Here is a 20,093-nt window from a genome sequence, read left to right on the forward strand (position 1 = left end):
GGCTTAAGAAAACTGCTCTTCTCAGCCAATGGTCATGAACAGAAACCCCACTGGGGTCCACTACAATGGCATCCAATCAAACCCATGAGCTAAATTAAGTAGCCAGTTTGTGCAAGATTCACAAATTTTATTTCATTGCTGAGTTAAAATCCATTAGAGAACAAACTCTAGACACTTGGATTCCAACCCTGAACATGGAAAACAAAACTTACTTTTATTGTAAAGCCAACTAGAAACCTCTTTAAAATGAATGGAAAAGCAATTCATATCTAGTTTTTCAATTAACAGTTTTAATAGCAACATTGTCATTGTAACTATAGATAGGTTATTTCATAATATACATCTTTTCAAAAAGCAGTGGTTTCATGTGTCAGGATGGCCGAGCGGTCTAAGGCGCTGCATTCAGGTCGCAGTCTCCTCTGGAGGCGTGGGTTCAAATCCCTCTTCTGACAATGTTATTCATTTTCTTCTTTGCTCTACAGTTTCTATTTCTTGTTACTTGTGAAAAGATTGACTAGAATTAGACAAACACTCACTGCAAATCTCTTTCAATTTACAACATAAAAAATGCATCAATTATTTCATTATTTCCCATGTTGCAATAAAAGATCATATTGTATTCTCCCTGGATAAAAGAGAAACCAACCACATATGTGTATATCATATTATTTTTATTATTTGATCCACAATTCTTTATTTACAGAGGTAGCAAAATAAAATATCTCACAAAATCAGAATGAGGGCTCCATATCTTTGGCTTAAGAAAACTGCTCTTCTCAGCCAATGGTCATGAACAGAAACCCCACTGGGGTCCACTACAATGGCATCCAATCAAACCCATGAGCTAAATTAAATAACCAGTTTGTGCAAGATTCACAAATTTAATTTCATTGCTGAGTTAAAATCCATTAGAGAACAAACTCTAGACACTTGGATTCCAACCCTGAACATGGAAAACAGAACTTACTTTTATTGTAAAGCCAACTAGAAACCTCTTTAAAATGAATGGAAAAGCAATTCATATCTAGTTTTTAAATTAACAGTTTTAATAGCAACATTGTCATTGTAACTATAGATGGGTTATTTCATAATATACATCTTTTCAAAAAGTTGTGGTTTCATGTGTCAGGATGGCCGAGCGGTCTAAGGCGCTGCGTTCAGGTTGCAGTCTCCTCTGGAGGCGTGGGTTCAAATCTCATTTCTGACAATGTTATTCATTTTCTTCTTTGCTCTACAGTTTCTATTTCTTGTTACTTGTGAAAAGATTGACTTTAGAATTAGACAAACACTCACTGCAAATCTCTTTCAATTTACAACATAAAAAATGCATCAATTATTTCATTATTTCCCATGTTGCAATAAAAGATCAGATTGTATTCTCCCTGGATAAAAGAGCTTGAAACCAACCACATATGTATATATCATATTATTTTTATTATTTGATCCACAATTCTTTATTTACAGAGGTAGCAAAATAAAATATCTCACAAATTCAGAATGAGGGCTCCATATCTTTGGCTTAAGAAAACTGCTCTTCTCAGCCAATGGTCATGAACAGAAACCCCACTGGGGTCCACTACAATGGCATCCAATCAAACCCATGAGCTAAATTAAGTAGCCAGTTTGTGCAAGATACACGAATGTCATTTCATTGCTGAGTTAAAATCCATTAGAGAACAAACTCTAGACACTTGGATTCCAACCCTGAACATGGAAAACAAAACTTACTTTTATTGTAAAGCCAACTAGAAACCTCTTTAAAATGAATGGAAAAGCAATTCATATCTAGTTTTTAAAGTAACAGTTTTAATAGCAACATTGTCATTGTAACTATAGATAGGTTATTTCATAATATACATCTTTTCAAAAGCAGTGGTTTCATGTGTCAGGATGGCCGAGCGGTCTAAGGCGCTGCGTTCAGGTCGCAGTCTCCTCTGGAGGCGTGGGTTCAAATCCCACTTCTGACAATGTTGTTCATTTTCTTCTTTGCTCTACAGTTTCTATTTCTTGTTACTTGTGAAAAGATTGACTTTAGAATTAGACAAACACTCACTGCAAATCTCTTTCAATTTACAACATAAAAAATGCATCAATTATTTCATTATTTCCCATGTTGCAATAAAAGATCACATTGTATTCTCCCTGGATAAAAGAGCTTGAAACCAACCACATATGTGTATATCATATTATTTTTATTATTTGATCCACAATTCTTTATTTACAGAGGTAGCAAAATAAAATATCTCACAAATTCAGAAGGAGGGCTCCATATCTTTGGCTTAAGAAAACTGCTCTTCTCAGCCAATGGTCATGAACAGAAACCCCACTGGGGTCCACTACAATGGCATCCAATCAAACCCATGAGCTAAATTAAGTAGCCAGTTTGTGCAAGATTCACAAATTTTATTTCATTGCTGAGTTAAAATCCATTAGAGAACAAACTCTAGACACTTGGATTCCAACCCTGAACATGGAAAACAAAACTTACTTTTATTGTAAAGCCAACTAGAAACCTCTTTAAAATGAATGGAAAAGCAATTCATATCTAGTTTTTCAATTACCAGTTTTAATAGCAACATTGTCATTGTAACTATAGATAGGTTATTTCATAATATACATCTTTTCAAAAAGCAGTGGTTTCATGTGTCAGGATGGCCGAGCGGTCTAAGGCGCTGCATTCAGGTCGCAGTCTCCTCTGGAGGCGTGGGTTCAAATCCCTCTTCTGACAATGTTATTCATTTTCTTCTTTGCTCTACAGTTTCTATTTCTTGTTACTTGTGAAAAGATTGACTAGAATTAGACAAACACTCACTGCAAATCTCTTTCAATTTACAACATAAAAAATGCATCAATTATTTCATTATTTCCCATGTTGCAATAAAAGATCATATTGTATTCTCCCTGGATAAAAGAGCTTGAAACCAACCACATATGTGTATATCATATTATTTTTATTATTTGATCAACAATTCTTTATTTACAGAGGTAGCAAAATAAAATATCTCACAAAATCAGAATGAGGGCTCCATATCTTTGGCTTAAGAAAACTGCTCTTCTCAGCCAATGGTCATGAACAGAAACCCCACTGGGGTCCACTACAATGGCATCCAATCAAACCCATGAGCTAAATTAAGTAGCCAGTTTGTGCAAGATTCACAAATTTCATTTCATTGCTGAGTTAAAATCCATTAGAGAACAAACTCTAGACACTTGGATTCCAACCCTGAACATGGAAAACAAAACTTACTTTTATTGTAACGCCAACTAGAAACCTCTTTAAAATGAATGGAAAAGCAATTCATATCTAGTTTTTAAATTAATAGTTTTAATAGCAACATTGTCATTGTAACTATAGATAGGTTATTTCATAATATACATCTTTTCAAAAAGCAGTGGTTTCATGTGTCAGGATGGCCGAGTGGTCTAAGACGCTGCGTTCAGATCGCAGTCTCCTCTGGAGGCGTGGGTTCAAATCCCACTTCTGACAATGTTATTCATTTTCTTCTTTGCTCTACAGTTTCTATTTCTTGTTACTTGTGAAAAGATTGACTTTAGAATTAGACAAACACTCACAGCAAATCTCTTTCAATATACAACATAAAAAATGCATCAATTATTTCATTATTTCCCATGTTGCAATAAAAGATCAGATTGTATTCTCCCTGGATAAAAGAGAAACCAACCACATATGTGTATATCATATTATTTTTATTATTTGATCCACAATTCTTTATTTACAGAGGTAGCAAAATAAAATATCTCACAAAATCAGAATGAGGGCTCCATATCTGTGGCTTAAGAAAACTGCTCTTCTCAGCCAATGGTCATGAACAGAAACACCACTGGGGTCCACTACAATGGCATCCAATCAAACCCATGAGCTAAATTAAGTAGACAGTTTGTGCAAGATTCACAAATTTCATTTCATTGCTGAGTTAAAATCCATTAGAGAACAAACTCTAGACACTTGGATTCCAACCCTGAACATGGAAAACAAAACTTACTTTTATTGTAAAGCCAACTAGAAACCTCTTTAAAATGAATGGAAAAGCAATTCATATCTAGTTTTTAAAGTAACAGTTTTAATAGCAACATTGTCATTGTAACTATAGATAGGTTATTTCATAATATACATCTTTTCAAAAGCAGTGGTTTCATGTGTCAGGATGGCCGAGCGGTCTAAGGCGCTGCGTTCAGGTCGCAGTCTCCTCTGGAGGCGTGGGTTCAAATCCCACTTCTGACAATGTTGTTCATTTTCTTCTTTGCTCTACAGTTTCTATTTCTTGTTACTTGTGAAAAGATTGACTTTAGAATTAGACAAACACTCACTGCAAATCTCTTTCAATTTACAACATAAAAAATGCATCAATTATTTCATTATTTCCCATGTTGCAATAAAAGATCACATTGTATTCTCCCTGGATAAAAGAGCTTGAAACCAACCACATATGTGTATATCATATTATTTTTATTATTTGATCCACAATTCTTTATTTACAGAGGTAGCAAAATAAAATATCTCACAAATTCAGAAGGAGGGCTCCATATCTTTGGCTTCAGAAAACTGCTCTTCTCAGCCAATGGTCATGAACAGAAACCCCACTGGGGTCCACTACAATGGCATCCAATCAAACCCATGAGCTAAATTAAGTAGCCAGTTTGTGCAAGATTCACAAATTTTATTTCATTGCTGAGTTAAAATCCATTAGAGAACAAACTCTAGACACTTGGATTCCAACCCTGAACATGGAAAACAAAACTTACTTTTATTGTAAAGCCAACTAGAAACCTCTTTAAAATGAATGGAAAAGCAATTCATATCTAGTTTTTCAATTAACAGTTTTAATAGCAACATTGTCATTGTAACTATAGATGGGTTATTTCATAATATACATCTTTTCAAAAAGTTGTGGTTTCATGTGTCAGGATGTCCGAGCGGTCTAAGGCGCTGCGTTCAGGTCGCAGTCTCCTCTGGAGGCGTGGGTTCAAATCCCACTTCTGACAATGTTATTCATTTTCTTCTTTGCTCTACAGTTTCTATTTCTTGTTACTTGTGAAAAGATTGACTTTAGAATTAGACAAACACTCACTGCAAATCTCTTTCAATTTACAACATAAAAAATGCATCAATTATTTCATTATTTCCCATGTTGCAATAAAAGATCAGATTGTATTCTCCCTGGATAAAAGAGCTTGAAACCAACCACATATGTGTATATCATATTATTTTTATTATTTGATCCACAATTCTTTATTTACAGAGGTAGCAAAATAAAATATCTCACAAATTCAGAATGAGGGCTCCATATCTTTGGCTTAAGAAAACTGCTCTTCTCAGCCAATGGTCATGAACAGAAACCCCACTGGGGTCCACTACAATGGCATCCAATCAAACCCGTGAGCTAAATTAAGTAGCCAGTTTGTGCAAGATTCACAAATTTCATTTAATTGCTGAGTTAAAATCCATTAGAGAACAAACACTAGACACGTGGATTCCAACCCTGAACATGGAAAACAAAACTTACATTTATTGTATAGCCAACTAGAAACCTCTTTAAAATGAATGGAAAAGCAATTCATATCTAGTTTTTCAATTAACAGTTTTAATAGCAACATTGTCATTGTAACTATAGATAGGTTATTTCATAATATACATCTTTTCAAAAAGCAGTGGTTTCATGTGTCAGGATGGCCGAGTGGTCTAAGGCGCTGCGTTCAGGTCGCAGTCTCCTCTGGAGGCGTGGGTTCAAATCCCACTTCTGACAATGTTATTCATTTTCTTCTTTGCTCTACAGTTTCTATTTCTTGTTACTTGTGAAAAGATTGACTTTAGAATTAGACAAACACTCACTGCAAATCTCTTTCAATTTACAACATAAAAAATGCATCAATTATTTCATTATTTCCCATGTTGCAATAAAAGATCAGATTGTATTCTCCCTGGATAAAAGAGCTTGAAACCAACCACATATGTGTATATCATATTAATTTTATTATTTGATCCATAATTCTTTATTTACAGAGGTAGCAAAATAAAATATCTCACAAATTCAGAATGAGGGCTCCATATCTTTGGCTTAAGAAAACTGCTCTTCTCAGCCAATGGTCATGAACAGAAAACCCACTGGGGTCCACTACAATGGCATCCAATCAAACCCATGAGCTAAATTAAGTAGCCAGTTTGTGCAAGATTCACAAATTTAATTTCATTGCTGAGTTAAAATCCATTAGAGAACAAACTCTAGACACTTGGATTCCAACCCTGAACATGGAAAACAAAACTTACTTTTATTGTAAAGCCAACTAGAAACCTCTTTAAAATGAATGGAAAAGCAATTCATATCTAGTTTTTAAATTAACAGTTTTAATAGCAACATTGTCATTGTAACTATAGATGGGTTATTTCATAATATACATCTTTTCAAAAAGTTGTGGTTTCATGTGTCAGGATGGCCGAGCGGTCTAAGGCGCTGCGTTCAGGTCGCAGTCTCCTCTGGAGGCGTGGGTTCAAATCCCACTTCTGACAATGTTATTCATTTTCTTCTTTGCTCTACAGTTTCTATTTCTTGTTACTTGTGAAAAGATTGACTTTAGAATTAGACAAACACTCACTGCAAATCTCTTTCAATTTACAACATAAAAAATGCATCAATTATTTCATTATTTCCCATGTTGCAATAAAAGATCAGATTGTATTCTCCCTGGATAAAAGAGCTTGAAACCAACCACATATGTGTATATCATATTATTTTTATTAATTGATCCACAATTCTTTATTTACAGAGGTAGCAAAATAAAATATCTCACAAATTCAGAATGAGGGCTCCATATCTTTGGCTTAAGAAAACTGCTCTTCTCAGCCAATGGTCATGAACAGAAACCCCACTGGGGTCCACTACAATGGCATCCAATCAAACCCATGAGCTAAATTAAGTAGCCAGTTTCTGCAAGATTCACAAATTTCATTTCATTGCTGAGTTCAAATCCATTAGAGAACAAACTCTAGACACTTGTATGCCAACCCTGAACATGGAAAACAAAACTTACTTTTATTGTAAAGCCAATTAGAAACCTCTTTAAAATGAATGGAAAAGCAATTCATATCTAGTTTTTAATTTAACAGTTTTAATAGCAACATTGTCATTGTAACTATATATAGGTTATTTCATAATATACATCTTTTCAAAAAGCAGTGGTTTCATGTGTCAGGATGGCCGAGTGGTCTAAGGCGCTGCGTTCAGGTCGCAGTCTCCTCTGGAGGCGTGGGTTCAAATCCCACTTCTGACAATGTTATTCATTTTCTTCTTTGCTCTACAGTTTCTATTTCTTGTTACTTGTGAAAAGATTGACTTTAGAATTAGACAAACACTCACTGCAAATCTCTTTCAATTTACAACATAAAAAATGCATCAATTATTTCATTATTTCCCATGTTGCAATAAAAGATCATATTGTATTCTCCCTGGATAAAAGAGCTTGAAACCAACCACATATGTGTATATCATATTAATTTTATTATTTGATCCATAATTCTTTATTTACAGAGGTAGCAAAATAAAATATCTCACAAATTCAGAATGAGGGCTCCATATCTTTGGCTTAAGAAAACTGCTCTTCTCAGCCAATGGTCATGAACAGAAAACCCACTGGGGTCCACTACAATGGCATCCAATCAAACCCATGAGCTAAATTAAGTAGCCAGTTTGTGCAAGATTCACAAATTTCATTTCATTGCTGAGTTAAAATCCATTAGAGAACAAACTCTAGACACTTGGATTCCAACCCTGAACATGGAAAACAAAACTTACTTTTATTGTAAAGCCAACTAGAAACCTCTTTAAAATGAATGGAAAAGCAATTCATATCTAGTTTTTAAATTAACAGTTTTAATAGCAACATTGTCATTGTAACTATAGATGGGTTATTTCATAATATACATCTTTTCAAAAAGGGGTGGTTTCATGTGTCAGGATGGCCGAGCGGTCTAAGGCGCTGCGTTCAGGTCGCAGTCTCCTCTGGAGGCGTGGGTTCAAATCCCACTTCTGACAATATTATTCATTTTCTTCTTTGCTCTACAGTTTCTATTTCTTGTTACTTGTGAAAAGATTGACTTTAGAATTAGACAAACACTCACTGCAAATCTCTTTCAATTTACAACATAAAAAATGCATCAATTATTTCATTATTTCCCATGTTGCAATAAAAGATCAGATTGTATTCTCCCTGGATAAAAGAGCTTGAAACCAACCACATATGTGTATATCATATTATTTTTATTAATTGATCCACAATTCTTTATTTACAGAGGTAGCAAAATAAAATATCTCACAAATTCAGAATGAGGGCTCCATATCTTTGGCTTAAGAAAACTGCTCTTCTCAGCCAATGGTCATGAACAGAAACCCCACTGGGGTCCACTACAATGGCATCCAATCAAACCCATGAGCTAAATTAAGTAGCCAGTTTCTGCAAGATTCACAAATTTCATTTCATTGCTGAGTTCAAATCCATTAGAGAACAAACTCTAGACACTTGTATGCCAACCCTGAACATGGAAAACAAAACTTACTTTTATTGTAAAGCCAATTAGAAACCTCTTTAAAATGAATGGAAAAGCAATTCATATCTAGTTTTTAATTTAACAGTTTTAATAGCAACATTGTCATTGTAACTATATATAGGTTATTTCATAATATACATCTTTTAAAAAAGCAGTGGTTTCATGTGTCAGGATGGCCGAGTGGTCTAAGGCGCTGCGTTCAGGTCGCAGTCTCCTCTGGAGGCGTGGGTTCAAATCCCACTTCTGACAATGTTATTCATTTTCTTCTTTGCTCTACAGTTTCTATTTCTTGTTACTTGTGAAAAGATTGACTTTAGAATTAGACAAACACTCACTGCAAATCTCTTTCAATTTACAACATAAAAAATGCATCAATTATTTCATTATTTCCCATGTTGCAATAAAAGATCAGATTGTATTCTCCCTGGATAAAAGAGCTTGAAACCAACCACATATGTGTATATCATATTATTTTTATTAATTGATCCACAATTCTTTATTTACAGAGGTAGCAAAATAAAATATCTCACAAATTCAGAATGAGGGCTCCATATCTTTGGCTTAAGAAAACTGCTCTTCTCAGCCAATGGTCATGAACAGAAACCCCACTGGGGTCCACTACAATGGCATCCAATCAAACCCATGAGCTAAATTAAGTAGCCAGTTTCTGCAAGATTCACAAATTTCATTTCATTGCTGAGTTCAAATCCATTAGAGAACAAACTCTAGACACTTGTATGCCAACCCTGAACATGGAAAACAAAACTTACTTTTATTGTAAAGCCAACTAGAAACCTCTTTAAAATGAATGGAAAAGCAATTCATATCTAGTTTTTAAATTAACAGTTTTAATAGCAACATTGTCATTGTAACTATAGATGGGTTATTTCATAATATACATCTTTTCAAAAAGTTGTGGTTTCATGTGTCAGGATGGCCGAGCGGTCTAAGGCGCTGCGTTCAGGTCGCAGTCTCCTCTGGAGGCGTGGGTTCAAATCCCACTTCTGACAATGTTATTCATTTTCTTCTTTGCTCTACAGTTTCTATTTCTTGTTACTTGTGAAAAGATTGACTTTAGAATTAGACAAACACTCACTGCAAATCTCTTTCAATTTACAACATAAAAAATGCATCAATTATTTCATTATTTCCCATGTTGCAATAAAAGATCAGATTGTATTCTCCCTGGATAAAAGAGCTTGAAACCAACCACATATGTGTATATCATATTATTTTTATTAATTGATCCACAATTCTTTATTTACAGAGGTAGCAAAATAAAATATCTCACAAATTCAGAATGAGGGCTCCATATCTTTGGCTTAAGAAAACTGCTCTTCTCAGCCAATGGTCATGAACAGAAACCCCACTGGGGTCCACTACAATGGCATCCAATCAAACCCATGAGCTAAATTAAGTAGCCAGTTTCTGCAAGATTCACAAATTTCATTTCATTGCTGAGTTCAAATCCATTAGAGAACAAACTCTAGACACTTGTATGCCAACCCTGAACATGGAAAACAAAACTTACTTTTATTGTAAAGCCAATTAGAAACCTCTTTAAAATGAATGGAAAAGCAATTCATATCTAGTTTTTAATTTAACAGTTTTAATAGCAACATTGTCATTGTAACTATATATAGGTTATTTCATAATATACATCTTTTCAAAAAGCAGTGGTTTCATGTGTCAGGATGGCCGAGTGGTCTAAGGCGCTGCGTTCAGGTCGCAGTCTCCTCTGGAGGCGTGGGTTCAAATCCCACTTCTGACAATGTTATTCATTTTCTTCTTTGCTCTACAGTTTCTATTTCTTGTTACTTGTGAAAAGATTGACTTTAGAATTAGACAAACACTCACTGCAAATCTCTTTCAATTTACAACATAAAAAATGCATCAATTATTTCATTATTTCCCATGTTGCAATAAAAGATCATATTGTATTCTCCCTGGATAAAAGAGCTTGAAACCAACCACATATGTGTATATCATATTAATTTTATTATTTGATCCATAATTCTTTATTTACAGAGGTAGCAAAATAAAATATCTCACAAATTCAGAATGAGGGCTCCATATCTTTGGCTTAAGAAAACTGCTCTTCTCAGCCAATGGTCATGAACAGAAAACCCACTGGGGTCCACTACAATGGCATCCAATCAAACCCATGAGCTAAATTAAGTAGCCAGTTTGTGCAAGATTCACAAATTTCATTTCATTGCTGAGTTAAAATCCATTAGAGAACAAACTCTAGACACTTGGATTCCAACCCTGAACATGGAAAACAAAACTTACTTTTATTGTAAAGCCAACTAGAAACCTCTTTAAAATGAATGGAAAAGCAATTCATATCTAGTTTTTAAATTAACAGTTTTAATAGCAACATTGTCATTGTAACTATAGATGGGTTATTTCATAATATACATCTTTTCAAAAAGGGGTGGTTTCATGTGTCAGGATGGCCGAGCGGTCTAAGGCGCTGCGTTCAGGTCGCAGTCTCCTCTGGAGGCGTGGGTTCAAATCCCACTTCTGACAATATTATTCATTTTCTTCTTTGCTCTACAGTTTCTATTTCTTGTTACTTGTGAAAAGATTGACTTTAGAATTAGACAAACACTCACTGCAAATCTCTTTCAATTTACAACATAAAAAATGCATCAATTATTTCATTATTTCCCATGTTGCAATAAAAGATCAGATTGTATTCTCCCTGGATAAAAGAGCTTGAAACCAACCACATATGTGTATATCATATTATTTTTATTAATTGATCCACAATTCTTTATTTACAGAGGTAGCAAAATAAAATATCTCACAAATTCAGAATGAGGGCTCCATATCTTTGGCTTAAGAAAACTGCTCTTCTCAGCCAATGGTCATGAACAGAAACCCCACTGGGGTCCACTACAATGGCATCCAATCAAACCCATGAGCTAAATTAAGTAGCCAGTTTCTGCAAGATTCACAAATTTCATTTCATTGCTGAGTTCAAATCCATTAGAGAACAAACTCTAGACACTTGTATGCCAACCCTGAACATGGAAAACAAAACTTACTTTTATTGTAAAGCCAATTAGAAACCTCTTTAAAATGAATGGAAAAGCAATTCATATCTAGTTTTTAATTTAACAGTTTTAATAGCAACATTGTCATTGTAACTATATATAGGTTATTTCATAATATACATCTTTTAAAAAAGCAGTGGTTTCATGTGTCAGGATGGCCGAGTGGTCTAAGGCGCTGCGTTCAGGTCGCAGTCTCCTCTGGAGGCGTGGGTTCAAATCCCACTTCTGACAATGTTATTCATTTTCTTCTTTGCTCTACAGTTTCTATTTCTTGTTACTTGTGAAAAGATTGACTTTAGAATTAGACAAACACTCACTGCAAATCTCTTTCAATTTACAACATAAAAAATGCATCAATTATTTCATTATTTCCCATGTTGCAATAAAAGATCAGATTGTATTCTCCCTGGATAAAAGAGCTTGAAACCAACCACATATGTGTATATCATATTATTTTTATTAATTGATCCACAATTCTTTATTTACAGAGGTAGCAAAATAAAATATCTCACAAATTCAGAATGAGGGCTCCATATCTTTGGCTTAAGAAAACTGCTCTTCTCAGCCAATGGTCATGAACAGAAACCCCACTGGGGTCCACTACAATGGCATCCAATCAAACCCATGAGCTAAATTAAGTAGCCAGTTTCTGCAAGATTCACAAATTTCATTTCATTGCTGAGTTCAAATCCATTAGAGAACAAACTCTAGACACTTGTATGCCAACCCTGAACATGGAAAACAAAACTTACTTTTATTGTAAAGCCAATTAGAAACCTCTTTAAAATGAATGGAAAAGCAATTCATATCTAGTTTTTAATTTAACAGTTTTAATAGCAACATTGTCATTGTAACTATATATAGGTTATTTCATAATATACATCTTTTAAAAAAGCAGTGGTTTCATGTGTCAGGATGGCTGAGTGGTCTAAGGCGCTGCGTTCAGGTCGCAGTCTCCTCTGGAGGCGTGGGTTCAAATCCCACTTCTGACAATGTTATTCATTTTCTTCTTTGCTCTACAGTTTCTATTTCTTGTTACTTGTGAAAAGATTGACTTTAGAATTAGACAAACACTCACTGCAAATCTCTTTCAATTTACAACATAAAAAATGCATTAATTATTTCATTATTTCCCATGTTGCAATAAAAGATCATATTGTATTCTCCCTGGATAAAAGAGCTTGAAACCAACCACATATGTGTATATCATATTAATTTTATTATTTGATCCATCATTCTTTATTTACAGAGGTAGCAAAATAAAATATCTCACAAATTCAGAATGAGGGCTCCATATCTTTGGCTTAAGAAAACTGCTCTTCTCAGCCAATGGTCATGAACAGAAAACCCACTGGGGTCCACTACAATGGCATCCAATCAAACCCATGAGCTAAATTAAGTAGCCAGTTTGTGCAAGATTCACAAATTTCATTTCATTGCTGAGTTAAAATCCATTAGAGAACAAACTCTAGACACTTGGATTCCAACCCTGAACATGGAAAACAAAACTTACTTTTATTGTAAAGCCAACTAGAAACCTCTTTAAAATGAATGGAAAAGCAATTCATATCTAGTTTTTAAATTAACAGTTTTAATAGCAACATTGTCATTGTAACTATAGATGGGTTATTTCATAATATACATCTTTTCAAAAAGGGGTGGTTTCATGTGTCAGGATGGCCGAGCGGTCTAAGGCGCTGCGTTCAGGTCGCAGTCTCCTCTGGAGGCGTGGGTTCAAATCCCACTTCTGACAATGTTATTCATTTTCTTCTTTGCTCTACAGTTTCTATTTCTTGTTACTTGTGAAAAGATTGACTTTAGAATTAGACAAACACTCACTGCAAATCTCTTTCAATTTACAACATAAAAAATGCATCAATTATTTCATTATTTCCCATGTTGCAATAAAAGATCAGATTGTATTCTCCCTGGATAAAAGAGCTTGAAACCAACCACATATGTGTATATCATATTATTTTTATTAATTGATCCACAATTCTTTATTTACAGAGGTAGCAAAATAAAATATCTCACAAATTCAGAATGAGGGCTCCATATCTTTGGCTTAAGAAAACTGCTCTTCTCAGCCAATGGTCATGAACAGAAACCCCACTGGGGTCCACTACAATGGCATCCAATCAAACCCATGAGCTAAATTAAGTAGCCAGTTTCTGCAAGATTCACAAATTTCATTTCATTGCTGAGTTCAAATCCATTAGAGAACAAACTCTAGACACTTGTATGCCAACCCTGAACATGGAAAACAAAACTTACTTTTATTGTAAAGCCAATTAGAAACCTCTTTAAAATGAATGGAAAAGCAATTCATATCTAGTTTTTAATTTAACAGTTTTAATAGCAACATTGTCATTGTAACTATATATAGGTTATTTCATAATATACATCTTTTAAAAAAGCAGTGGTTTCATGTGTCAGGATGGCTGAGTGGTCTAAGGCGCTGCGTTCAGGTCGCAGTCTCCTCTGGAGGCGTGGGTTCAAATCCCACTTCTGACAATGTTATTCATTTTCTTCTTTGCTCTACAGTTTCTATTTCTTGTTACTTGTGAAAAGATTGACTTTAGAATTAGACAAACACTCACTGCAAATCTCTTTCAATTTACAACATAAAAAATGCATTAATTATTTCATTATTTCCCATGTTGCAATAAAAGATCATATTGTATTCTCCCTGGATAAAAGAGCTTGAAACCAACCACATATGTGTATATCATATTAATTTTATTATTTGATCCATAATTCTTTATTTACAGAGGTAGCAAAATAAAATATCTCACAAATTCAGAATGAGGGCTCCATATCTTTGGCTTAAGAAAACTGCTCTTCTCAGCCAATGGTCATGAACAGAAAACCCACTGGGGTCCACTACAATGGCATCCAATCAAACCCATGAGCTAAATTAAGTAGCCAGTTTGTGCAAGATTCACAAATTTCATTTCATTGCTGAGTTAAAATCCATTAGAGAACAAACTCTAGACACTTGGATTCCAACCCTGAACATGGAAAACAAAACTTACTTTTATTGTAAAGCCAACTAGAAACCTCTTTAAAATGAATGGAAAAGCAATTCATATCTAGTTTTTAAATTAACAGTTTTAATAGCAACATTGTCATTGTAACTATAGATGGGTTATTTCATAATATACATCTTTTCAAAAAGGGGTGGTTTCATGTGTCAGGATGGCCGAGCGGTCTAAGGCGCTGCGTTCAGGTCGCAGTCTCCTCTGGAGGCGTGGGTTCAAATCCCACTTCTGACAATGTTATTCATTTTCTTCTTTGCTCTACAGTTTCTATTTCTTGTTACTTGTGAAAAGATTGACTTTAGAATTAGACAAACACTCACTGCAAATCTCTTTCAATTTACAACATAAAAAATGCATCAATTATTTCATTATTTCCCATGTTGCAATAAAAGATCAGATTGTATTCTCCCTGGATAAAAGAGCTTGAAACCAACCACATATGTGTATATCATATTATTTTTATTAATTGAACCACAATTCTTTATTTACAGAGGTAGCAAAATAAAATATCTCACAAATTCAGAATGAGGGCTCCATATCTTTGGCTTAAGAAAACTGCTCTTCTCAGCCAATGGTCATGAACAGAAACCCCACTGGGGTCCACTACAATGGCATCCAATCAAACCCATGAGCTAAATTAAGTAGCCAGTTTCTGCAAGATTCACAAATTTCATTTCATTGCTGAGTTAAAATCCATTAGAGAACAAACTCTAGACACTTGTATTCCAACCCTGAACATGGAAAACAAAACTTACTTTTATTGTAAAGCCAATTAGAAACCTCTTTAAAATGAATGGAAAAGCAATTCATATCTAGTTTTTAATTTAACAGTTTTAATAGCAACATTGTCATTGTAACTATATATAGGTAATTTCATAATATACATCTTTTCAAAAAGGGGTGGTTTCATGTGTCAGGATGGTCGAGCGGTCTAAGGCGCTGCGTTCAGGTCACAGTCTCCTCTGGAGGCGTGGGTTCAAATCCCACTTCTGACAATGTTATTCATTTTCTTCTTTGCTCTACAGTTTCTATTTCTTGTTACTTGTGAAAAGATTGCCTTTAGAATTAGACAAACACTCCCTGCAAATCTCTTTCAATTTACAACATAAAAAATGCATCAATTATTTCATTATTTCCCATGTTGCAATAAAAGATCACATTGTATTCTCCCTGGATAAAAGAGCTTGAAACCAACCACATATGTGTATATCATATTATTTTTATTATTTGATCCACAATTCTTTATTTACAGAGGTAGCAAAATAAAATATCTCACAAATTCAGAAGGAGGGCTCCATATCTTTGGCTAAAGAAAACTGCTCTTCTCAGCCAATGGTCATGAACAGAAACCCCACTGGGGTCCACTACAATGGCATCCAATCAAACCCATGAGCTAAATTAAGTAGCCAGTTTGTGCAAGATTCACAAATTTTATTTCATTGCTGAGTTAAAATCCATTAGAGAACAAACTCTAGACACTTGGATTCCAACCCTGAACATGGAAAACAAAACTTACTTTTATTGAAAAGCCAACTAGAACCCTCTTTAAAATGAATGGAAAAGCAATTCATATCTAGTTTTTCAATTAACAGTTTTAATAGCAACATTGTCATTGTAACTATAGATAGGTTATTTCATAATATACATCTTTTCAAAAAGCAGTGGTTTCATGTGTCAGGATGGCCGAGCGGTCTAAGGCGCTGCATTCAGGTCGCAGTCTCCTCTGGAGGCGTGGGTTCAAATCCCACTTCTGACAATGTTATTCATTTTCTTCTTTGCTCTACAGTTTCTATTTCTTGTAACTTGTGAAAAGATTGCCTTTAGAATTAGACAAACACTCACTGCCAATCTCTTTCAATTTACAACATAAAAAATGCATCAATTATTTCATTATTTCCCATGTTGCAATAAAAGATCAGATTGTATTCTCCCTGGATAAAAGAGCTTGAAACCAACTACAGATGTGTCCACTATTACCTTTCTGAAAAAAGTATCATGGCCTGCCGTTCATGGCACGAGATAAGATTTCCTCTTAAGATATAGACGGCAAGCCATGTGTATCTCCTCTGAAATATAGTGCAGTACCACTTTTCAGACAGCAGGTGGCATTTTCAGAAACTGAGCAAGCAGAAAGTCTGATAAAGAGATTCTAGAGGGAGTAGTTCAGACCTGATTCTAGCAGCATTTTATTTGCAAATGGGCAAAACCATGGGGGTCATTCCGAAATGATCGCACGCTAGGTTGTTTTACAGCGGTGCGATCAGGTCGAAACTGCACATGCGTATGCACCTCAATGCGCATGTGCGTCGTACGGGTACAAAGCGGATCATTGCTGAGCAATGGATTTAACGAAGAATCGATTCGCACAGCAGATCGCAAGGAGATTGACAGGAAGAGGGCATTTGTGGGTGGCAACTGAACGCTTTCTGGGAGTGTTTGGAAAAACGCAGGCGTGTCCAAGCGTTTGCAGGGCAGGTGTCTGACGTCAATTCCGGACACGAACAGGCTAAAGTGTTTGCCCCGAATTTACATCAGACACCCACCCTGCAAACGCATTGACACACCTGCGTTTTTCCAAACACTCCCAGAAAATGGTCAGTTGACATCCACAAATGTTTTCTTCCAGTCAATCTCCTTGCGATTGTCTGTGCGAATGGATTATTCATTAAATCCATTGCTCAGCAACGATCCACTTTGTACCTGTGCGACGCGCCTGCGTATTGCGGGGCACACACATGCGCAGTTATGTCCTGATCGCAGCTCAGCAAAACAACCTAGCGTGCAATCAGGCCTGCATGACCCCCATGGTTTTGCCCATCTGCTAACAAAATTGCAGCTATGGGGTGTCATTCCGAGTTGATCGTAGCCCTGCAAAATTTTGCAGGGCTGCGATCAGGAACAGAGACATGCGGGGGATGCCCAGCACAGGGCCAGTCCGCCCCGCAGGTCAGTTACGCCCCCCCCTGCAGAAGTGCAAAAGTATTGCACAGCGGAGATGCTTTTGTACTTCAGCAGTAGCTCCCGGCCAGCGCAGCTTTAGCGTGCTGGCCGGGAGCTACTCATTACTACACGGCCCGCAGCGGCTGGTCAGCAGCAGCGATCGGGTCAGAATGACCCCCATGAGCCGTATGTGCAGGGCAATTTATCCATCATGCACACGGGAATATCAGCTGCAGCAGCTAATTGTGAAGTATTAATATTTTTCAAATACATCTCTCATACTAACTTCCAACATGTACCTGGCTCAATGTTGCCTATATGTTTAAAAAAATCTTTTTCCTTGTGATTGATAATGTGCTGATGAAGAGTTCATACAAACTCCACACAGAGATTCAATATAGAAATTATGATACTAACTAAAAGGCACTATTGATACTTGTCATTTTTTGCAATTGTTTGGTGGTTAAGGTGTGAGTAGAGAGAATTTTTGGTATTTCAATACCACATATATTTCACTGGGATCCGGTCTGAAGATCGACAGTGTCTGCCATACAAGTGGGTGCTGCGTCTGTCTGCCACAAATCGGTCCAGCGCTGAGGCTGTGTTGCCATAATAAGTCACTGGGTGCTCTGTGTGCCATACACGTGGGTGCTGCACCTGTCTGCCACAAATCGGTCCAGCGCTGAGGCTGTGTTGCCATAATAAGTCACTGGGTGCTCTGTCTGCCATACAAGTGGGTGCTGTGCCTGTCTGCCACAAATCAGTCCTGTGCTTGGGCTGTGCTCCATAATAAGTCACTGGGTGCTCTGTCTGCCATACAAGTGGGTGCTGTGCCTGTCTGCCACAAATCAGTCCTGTGCTTGGGCTGTGCTCCATAATAAATCACTGGGTGCTCTGTCTGCCATACAAGTGGGTGCTGTGCCTGTCTGCCACAAATCAGTCCTGTGCTTGGGCTGTGCTCCATAATAAATCACTGGGTGCTCTGTCTGCCATACAAGTGGGTGCTGTGCCTGTCTGCCACAAATCAGTCCTGTGCTTGGGCTGTGCTCCATAATAAATCACTGGGTGCTCTGTCTGCCATACAAGTGGGTGCTGTGCCTGTCTGCCACAAATCAGTCCAGTGCTTGGGCTGTGCTCCATAATAAGTCACTGGGTGCTCTGCCTGCCATACAAGTGGGTGAAGAAACATGAGACCCAGGGCCTGATCAGCCATAAGGCTGCAGCCTGGATAGCTGAGTTCTGGGGGGGCGCAGCACTGGCACAATAGATGCTTAGGCTCTACCTACTACTGGAAGCTGCAGATTCCATGCAGATCGCATTGGAAGACGGCCCTTATAGGAGACAGATGCCAGGGGTATTACTAGACCATTACCCAGCGCTACCCAGAATGAGCATGTAACCCCCTGGCTCTAAGCATATAACCCCTATGGCAAAAAGCATATGTAACCCCTGGCAACGAGCATGTAACCCCTGGCCACGAGCATGTGACCGGGTCAGACTTCCGGTCAGCAGAGTCAAGGATGCCGGTGGCTTCTCCTCCCACCTCTAGCCACCAACAGCACCGTGGGCAGCTACATGGACATCTGTATGTGCAGGGCAATTTATCCATCAGGCACACGGGAATATCAGCAGTGGCAGCTAATTGTGAAGTATTAATATATCTCCAATACATGTGGGAGTGCCAGTAGTGTCCTCGGTGCAGAGGTGTAGGTGGTGTAATCAGTGCAGGAGGGCTGGCAGTATCCCCAGTGCAGGAGTGTCAGTAGTGCGGGAGATGTCCTCCTTGCACTTGGTTGATGGTACAGTGGACACTTCTGGCACTCCCGCACTGCCAGCACCCCACTGCCCTCTTTTTTGGAGGCACAAGTATTATTTATATATTTTTAAAAAGATTATTATTATATATATATATTTTTTTTTTAATGGGATGGGAAAAAAAAACCCAAAAATTGCGTGGGGTCCCCCCTCCAAAGCATAACCAGCCTCGGGCTCTTCGAGCCAGTCCTGGTTCTAAAAATCCAGGGGGAAAATGGACAGGGCATCCCCTGTATTTTTAAAACCAGCACCGGGCTCTGTGCCTGGTGCTGGTGCAAAAAATACGGGGGACAAAAAGAGTAGGGGTCCCCCGTATTTTTTACACCAGCATCGGGCTCCACTAGCTGGACAGATAATGCCACAGCCAGGGGTCACTTTTATACAGTGCCCTGCGGCCATGGCATTAAATATCCAACTAGTCACCCCTGGCCAGGGTACCCTGGGGGAGTGGGGACCCCTTCAATCAAGGGGTCCACCCCCCAGCCACCCAAGGGCCAGGGGTGAAGCCCGATGCTGTCCCCCCATCCAAAGGCTGCGGATGGGGGGCTGATAGCCTTGAGAAAATTGAAAGAATATTGTTTTTTCCAGTAGTACTACAAGTCCCAGCAAGCCTCCCCCGCAAGCTGGTACTTGGAGAACCACAAGTAGCAGCATGCGGGAGAAAAACGTGCCCGC

General features: G+C 37.1%; 22 non-coding genes across 22 annotated transcripts; all 22 read left to right on the forward strand.

Annotated features, from left to right (window-relative positions):
* Positions 1-369: 369 nt before the first annotated feature.
* Positions 370-452, forward strand: TRNAL-CAG (transfer RNA leucine (anticodon CAG)). Its single transcript has one exon. It is a non-coding gene; the product is annotated as a tRNA-Leu (tRNA).
* A 672-nt stretch (positions 453-1,124) lies between these two features.
* On the forward strand, positions 1,125-1,207 carry TRNAL-CAG (transfer RNA leucine (anticodon CAG)). The gene has a single exon. It is a non-coding gene; the product is annotated as a tRNA-Leu (tRNA).
* A 677-nt stretch (positions 1,208-1,884) lies between these two features.
* Positions 1,885-1,967, forward strand: TRNAL-CAG (transfer RNA leucine (anticodon CAG)). Its single transcript has one exon. It is a non-coding gene; the product is annotated as a tRNA-Leu (tRNA).
* A 678-nt stretch (positions 1,968-2,645) lies between these two features.
* Positions 2,646-2,728, forward strand: TRNAL-CAG (transfer RNA leucine (anticodon CAG)). The gene has a single exon. It is a non-coding gene; the product is annotated as a tRNA-Leu (tRNA).
* A 676-nt stretch (positions 2,729-3,404) lies between these two features.
* On the forward strand, positions 3,405-3,487 carry TRNAL-CAG (transfer RNA leucine (anticodon CAG)). Its single transcript has one exon. It is a non-coding gene; the product is annotated as a tRNA-Leu (tRNA).
* Positions 3,488-4,160: 673 nt separating this feature from the next.
* On the forward strand, positions 4,161-4,243 carry TRNAL-CAG (transfer RNA leucine (anticodon CAG)). The gene has a single exon. It is a non-coding gene; the product is annotated as a tRNA-Leu (tRNA).
* A 678-nt stretch (positions 4,244-4,921) lies between these two features.
* Positions 4,922-5,004, forward strand: TRNAL-CAG (transfer RNA leucine (anticodon CAG)). Its single transcript has one exon. It is a non-coding gene; the product is annotated as a tRNA-Leu (tRNA).
* A 678-nt stretch (positions 5,005-5,682) lies between these two features.
* On the forward strand, positions 5,683-5,765 carry TRNAL-CAG (transfer RNA leucine (anticodon CAG)). The gene has a single exon. It is a non-coding gene; the product is annotated as a tRNA-Leu (tRNA).
* A 678-nt stretch (positions 5,766-6,443) lies between these two features.
* Positions 6,444-6,526, forward strand: TRNAL-CAG (transfer RNA leucine (anticodon CAG)). Its single transcript has one exon. It is a non-coding gene; the product is annotated as a tRNA-Leu (tRNA).
* Positions 6,527-7,204: 678 nt separating this feature from the next.
* Positions 7,205-7,287, forward strand: TRNAL-CAG (transfer RNA leucine (anticodon CAG)). The gene has a single exon. It is a non-coding gene; the product is annotated as a tRNA-Leu (tRNA).
* Positions 7,288-7,965: 678 nt separating this feature from the next.
* Positions 7,966-8,048, forward strand: TRNAL-CAG (transfer RNA leucine (anticodon CAG)). Its single transcript has one exon. It is a non-coding gene; the product is annotated as a tRNA-Leu (tRNA).
* A 678-nt stretch (positions 8,049-8,726) lies between these two features.
* TRNAL-CAG (transfer RNA leucine (anticodon CAG)) lies at positions 8,727-8,809 on the forward strand. Its single transcript has one exon. It is a non-coding gene; the product is annotated as a tRNA-Leu (tRNA).
* A 678-nt stretch (positions 8,810-9,487) lies between these two features.
* Positions 9,488-9,570, forward strand: TRNAL-CAG (transfer RNA leucine (anticodon CAG)). The gene has a single exon. It is a non-coding gene; the product is annotated as a tRNA-Leu (tRNA).
* A 678-nt stretch (positions 9,571-10,248) lies between these two features.
* Positions 10,249-10,331, forward strand: TRNAL-CAG (transfer RNA leucine (anticodon CAG)). Its single transcript has one exon. It is a non-coding gene; the product is annotated as a tRNA-Leu (tRNA).
* A 678-nt stretch (positions 10,332-11,009) lies between these two features.
* TRNAL-CAG (transfer RNA leucine (anticodon CAG)) lies at positions 11,010-11,092 on the forward strand. Its single transcript has one exon. It is a non-coding gene; the product is annotated as a tRNA-Leu (tRNA).
* A 678-nt stretch (positions 11,093-11,770) lies between these two features.
* Positions 11,771-11,853, forward strand: TRNAL-CAG (transfer RNA leucine (anticodon CAG)). Its single transcript has one exon. It is a non-coding gene; the product is annotated as a tRNA-Leu (tRNA).
* Positions 11,854-12,531: 678 nt separating this feature from the next.
* TRNAL-CAG (transfer RNA leucine (anticodon CAG)) lies at positions 12,532-12,614 on the forward strand. The gene has a single exon. It is a non-coding gene; the product is annotated as a tRNA-Leu (tRNA).
* A 678-nt stretch (positions 12,615-13,292) lies between these two features.
* TRNAL-CAG (transfer RNA leucine (anticodon CAG)) lies at positions 13,293-13,375 on the forward strand. Its single transcript has one exon. It is a non-coding gene; the product is annotated as a tRNA-Leu (tRNA).
* Positions 13,376-14,053: 678 nt separating this feature from the next.
* TRNAL-CAG (transfer RNA leucine (anticodon CAG)) lies at positions 14,054-14,136 on the forward strand. Its single transcript has one exon. It is a non-coding gene; the product is annotated as a tRNA-Leu (tRNA).
* A 678-nt stretch (positions 14,137-14,814) lies between these two features.
* Positions 14,815-14,897, forward strand: TRNAL-CAG (transfer RNA leucine (anticodon CAG)). Its single transcript has one exon. It is a non-coding gene; the product is annotated as a tRNA-Leu (tRNA).
* A 678-nt stretch (positions 14,898-15,575) lies between these two features.
* On the forward strand, positions 15,576-15,658 carry TRNAL-CAG (transfer RNA leucine (anticodon CAG)). Its single transcript has one exon. It is a non-coding gene; the product is annotated as a tRNA-Leu (tRNA).
* Positions 15,659-16,336: 678 nt separating this feature from the next.
* On the forward strand, positions 16,337-16,419 carry TRNAL-CAG (transfer RNA leucine (anticodon CAG)). The gene has a single exon. It is a non-coding gene; the product is annotated as a tRNA-Leu (tRNA).
* The last annotated feature ends 3,674 nt before the right edge of the window (positions 16,420-20,093 follow it).

Source organism: Pseudophryne corroboree, chromosome 1 (genome assembly GCF_028390025.1).
Source record: "Pseudophryne corroboree isolate aPseCor3 chromosome 1, aPseCor3.hap2, whole genome shotgun sequence".
Taxonomy (NCBI): Eukaryota; Metazoa; Chordata; class Amphibia; order Anura; family Myobatrachidae; genus Pseudophryne; species Pseudophryne corroboree.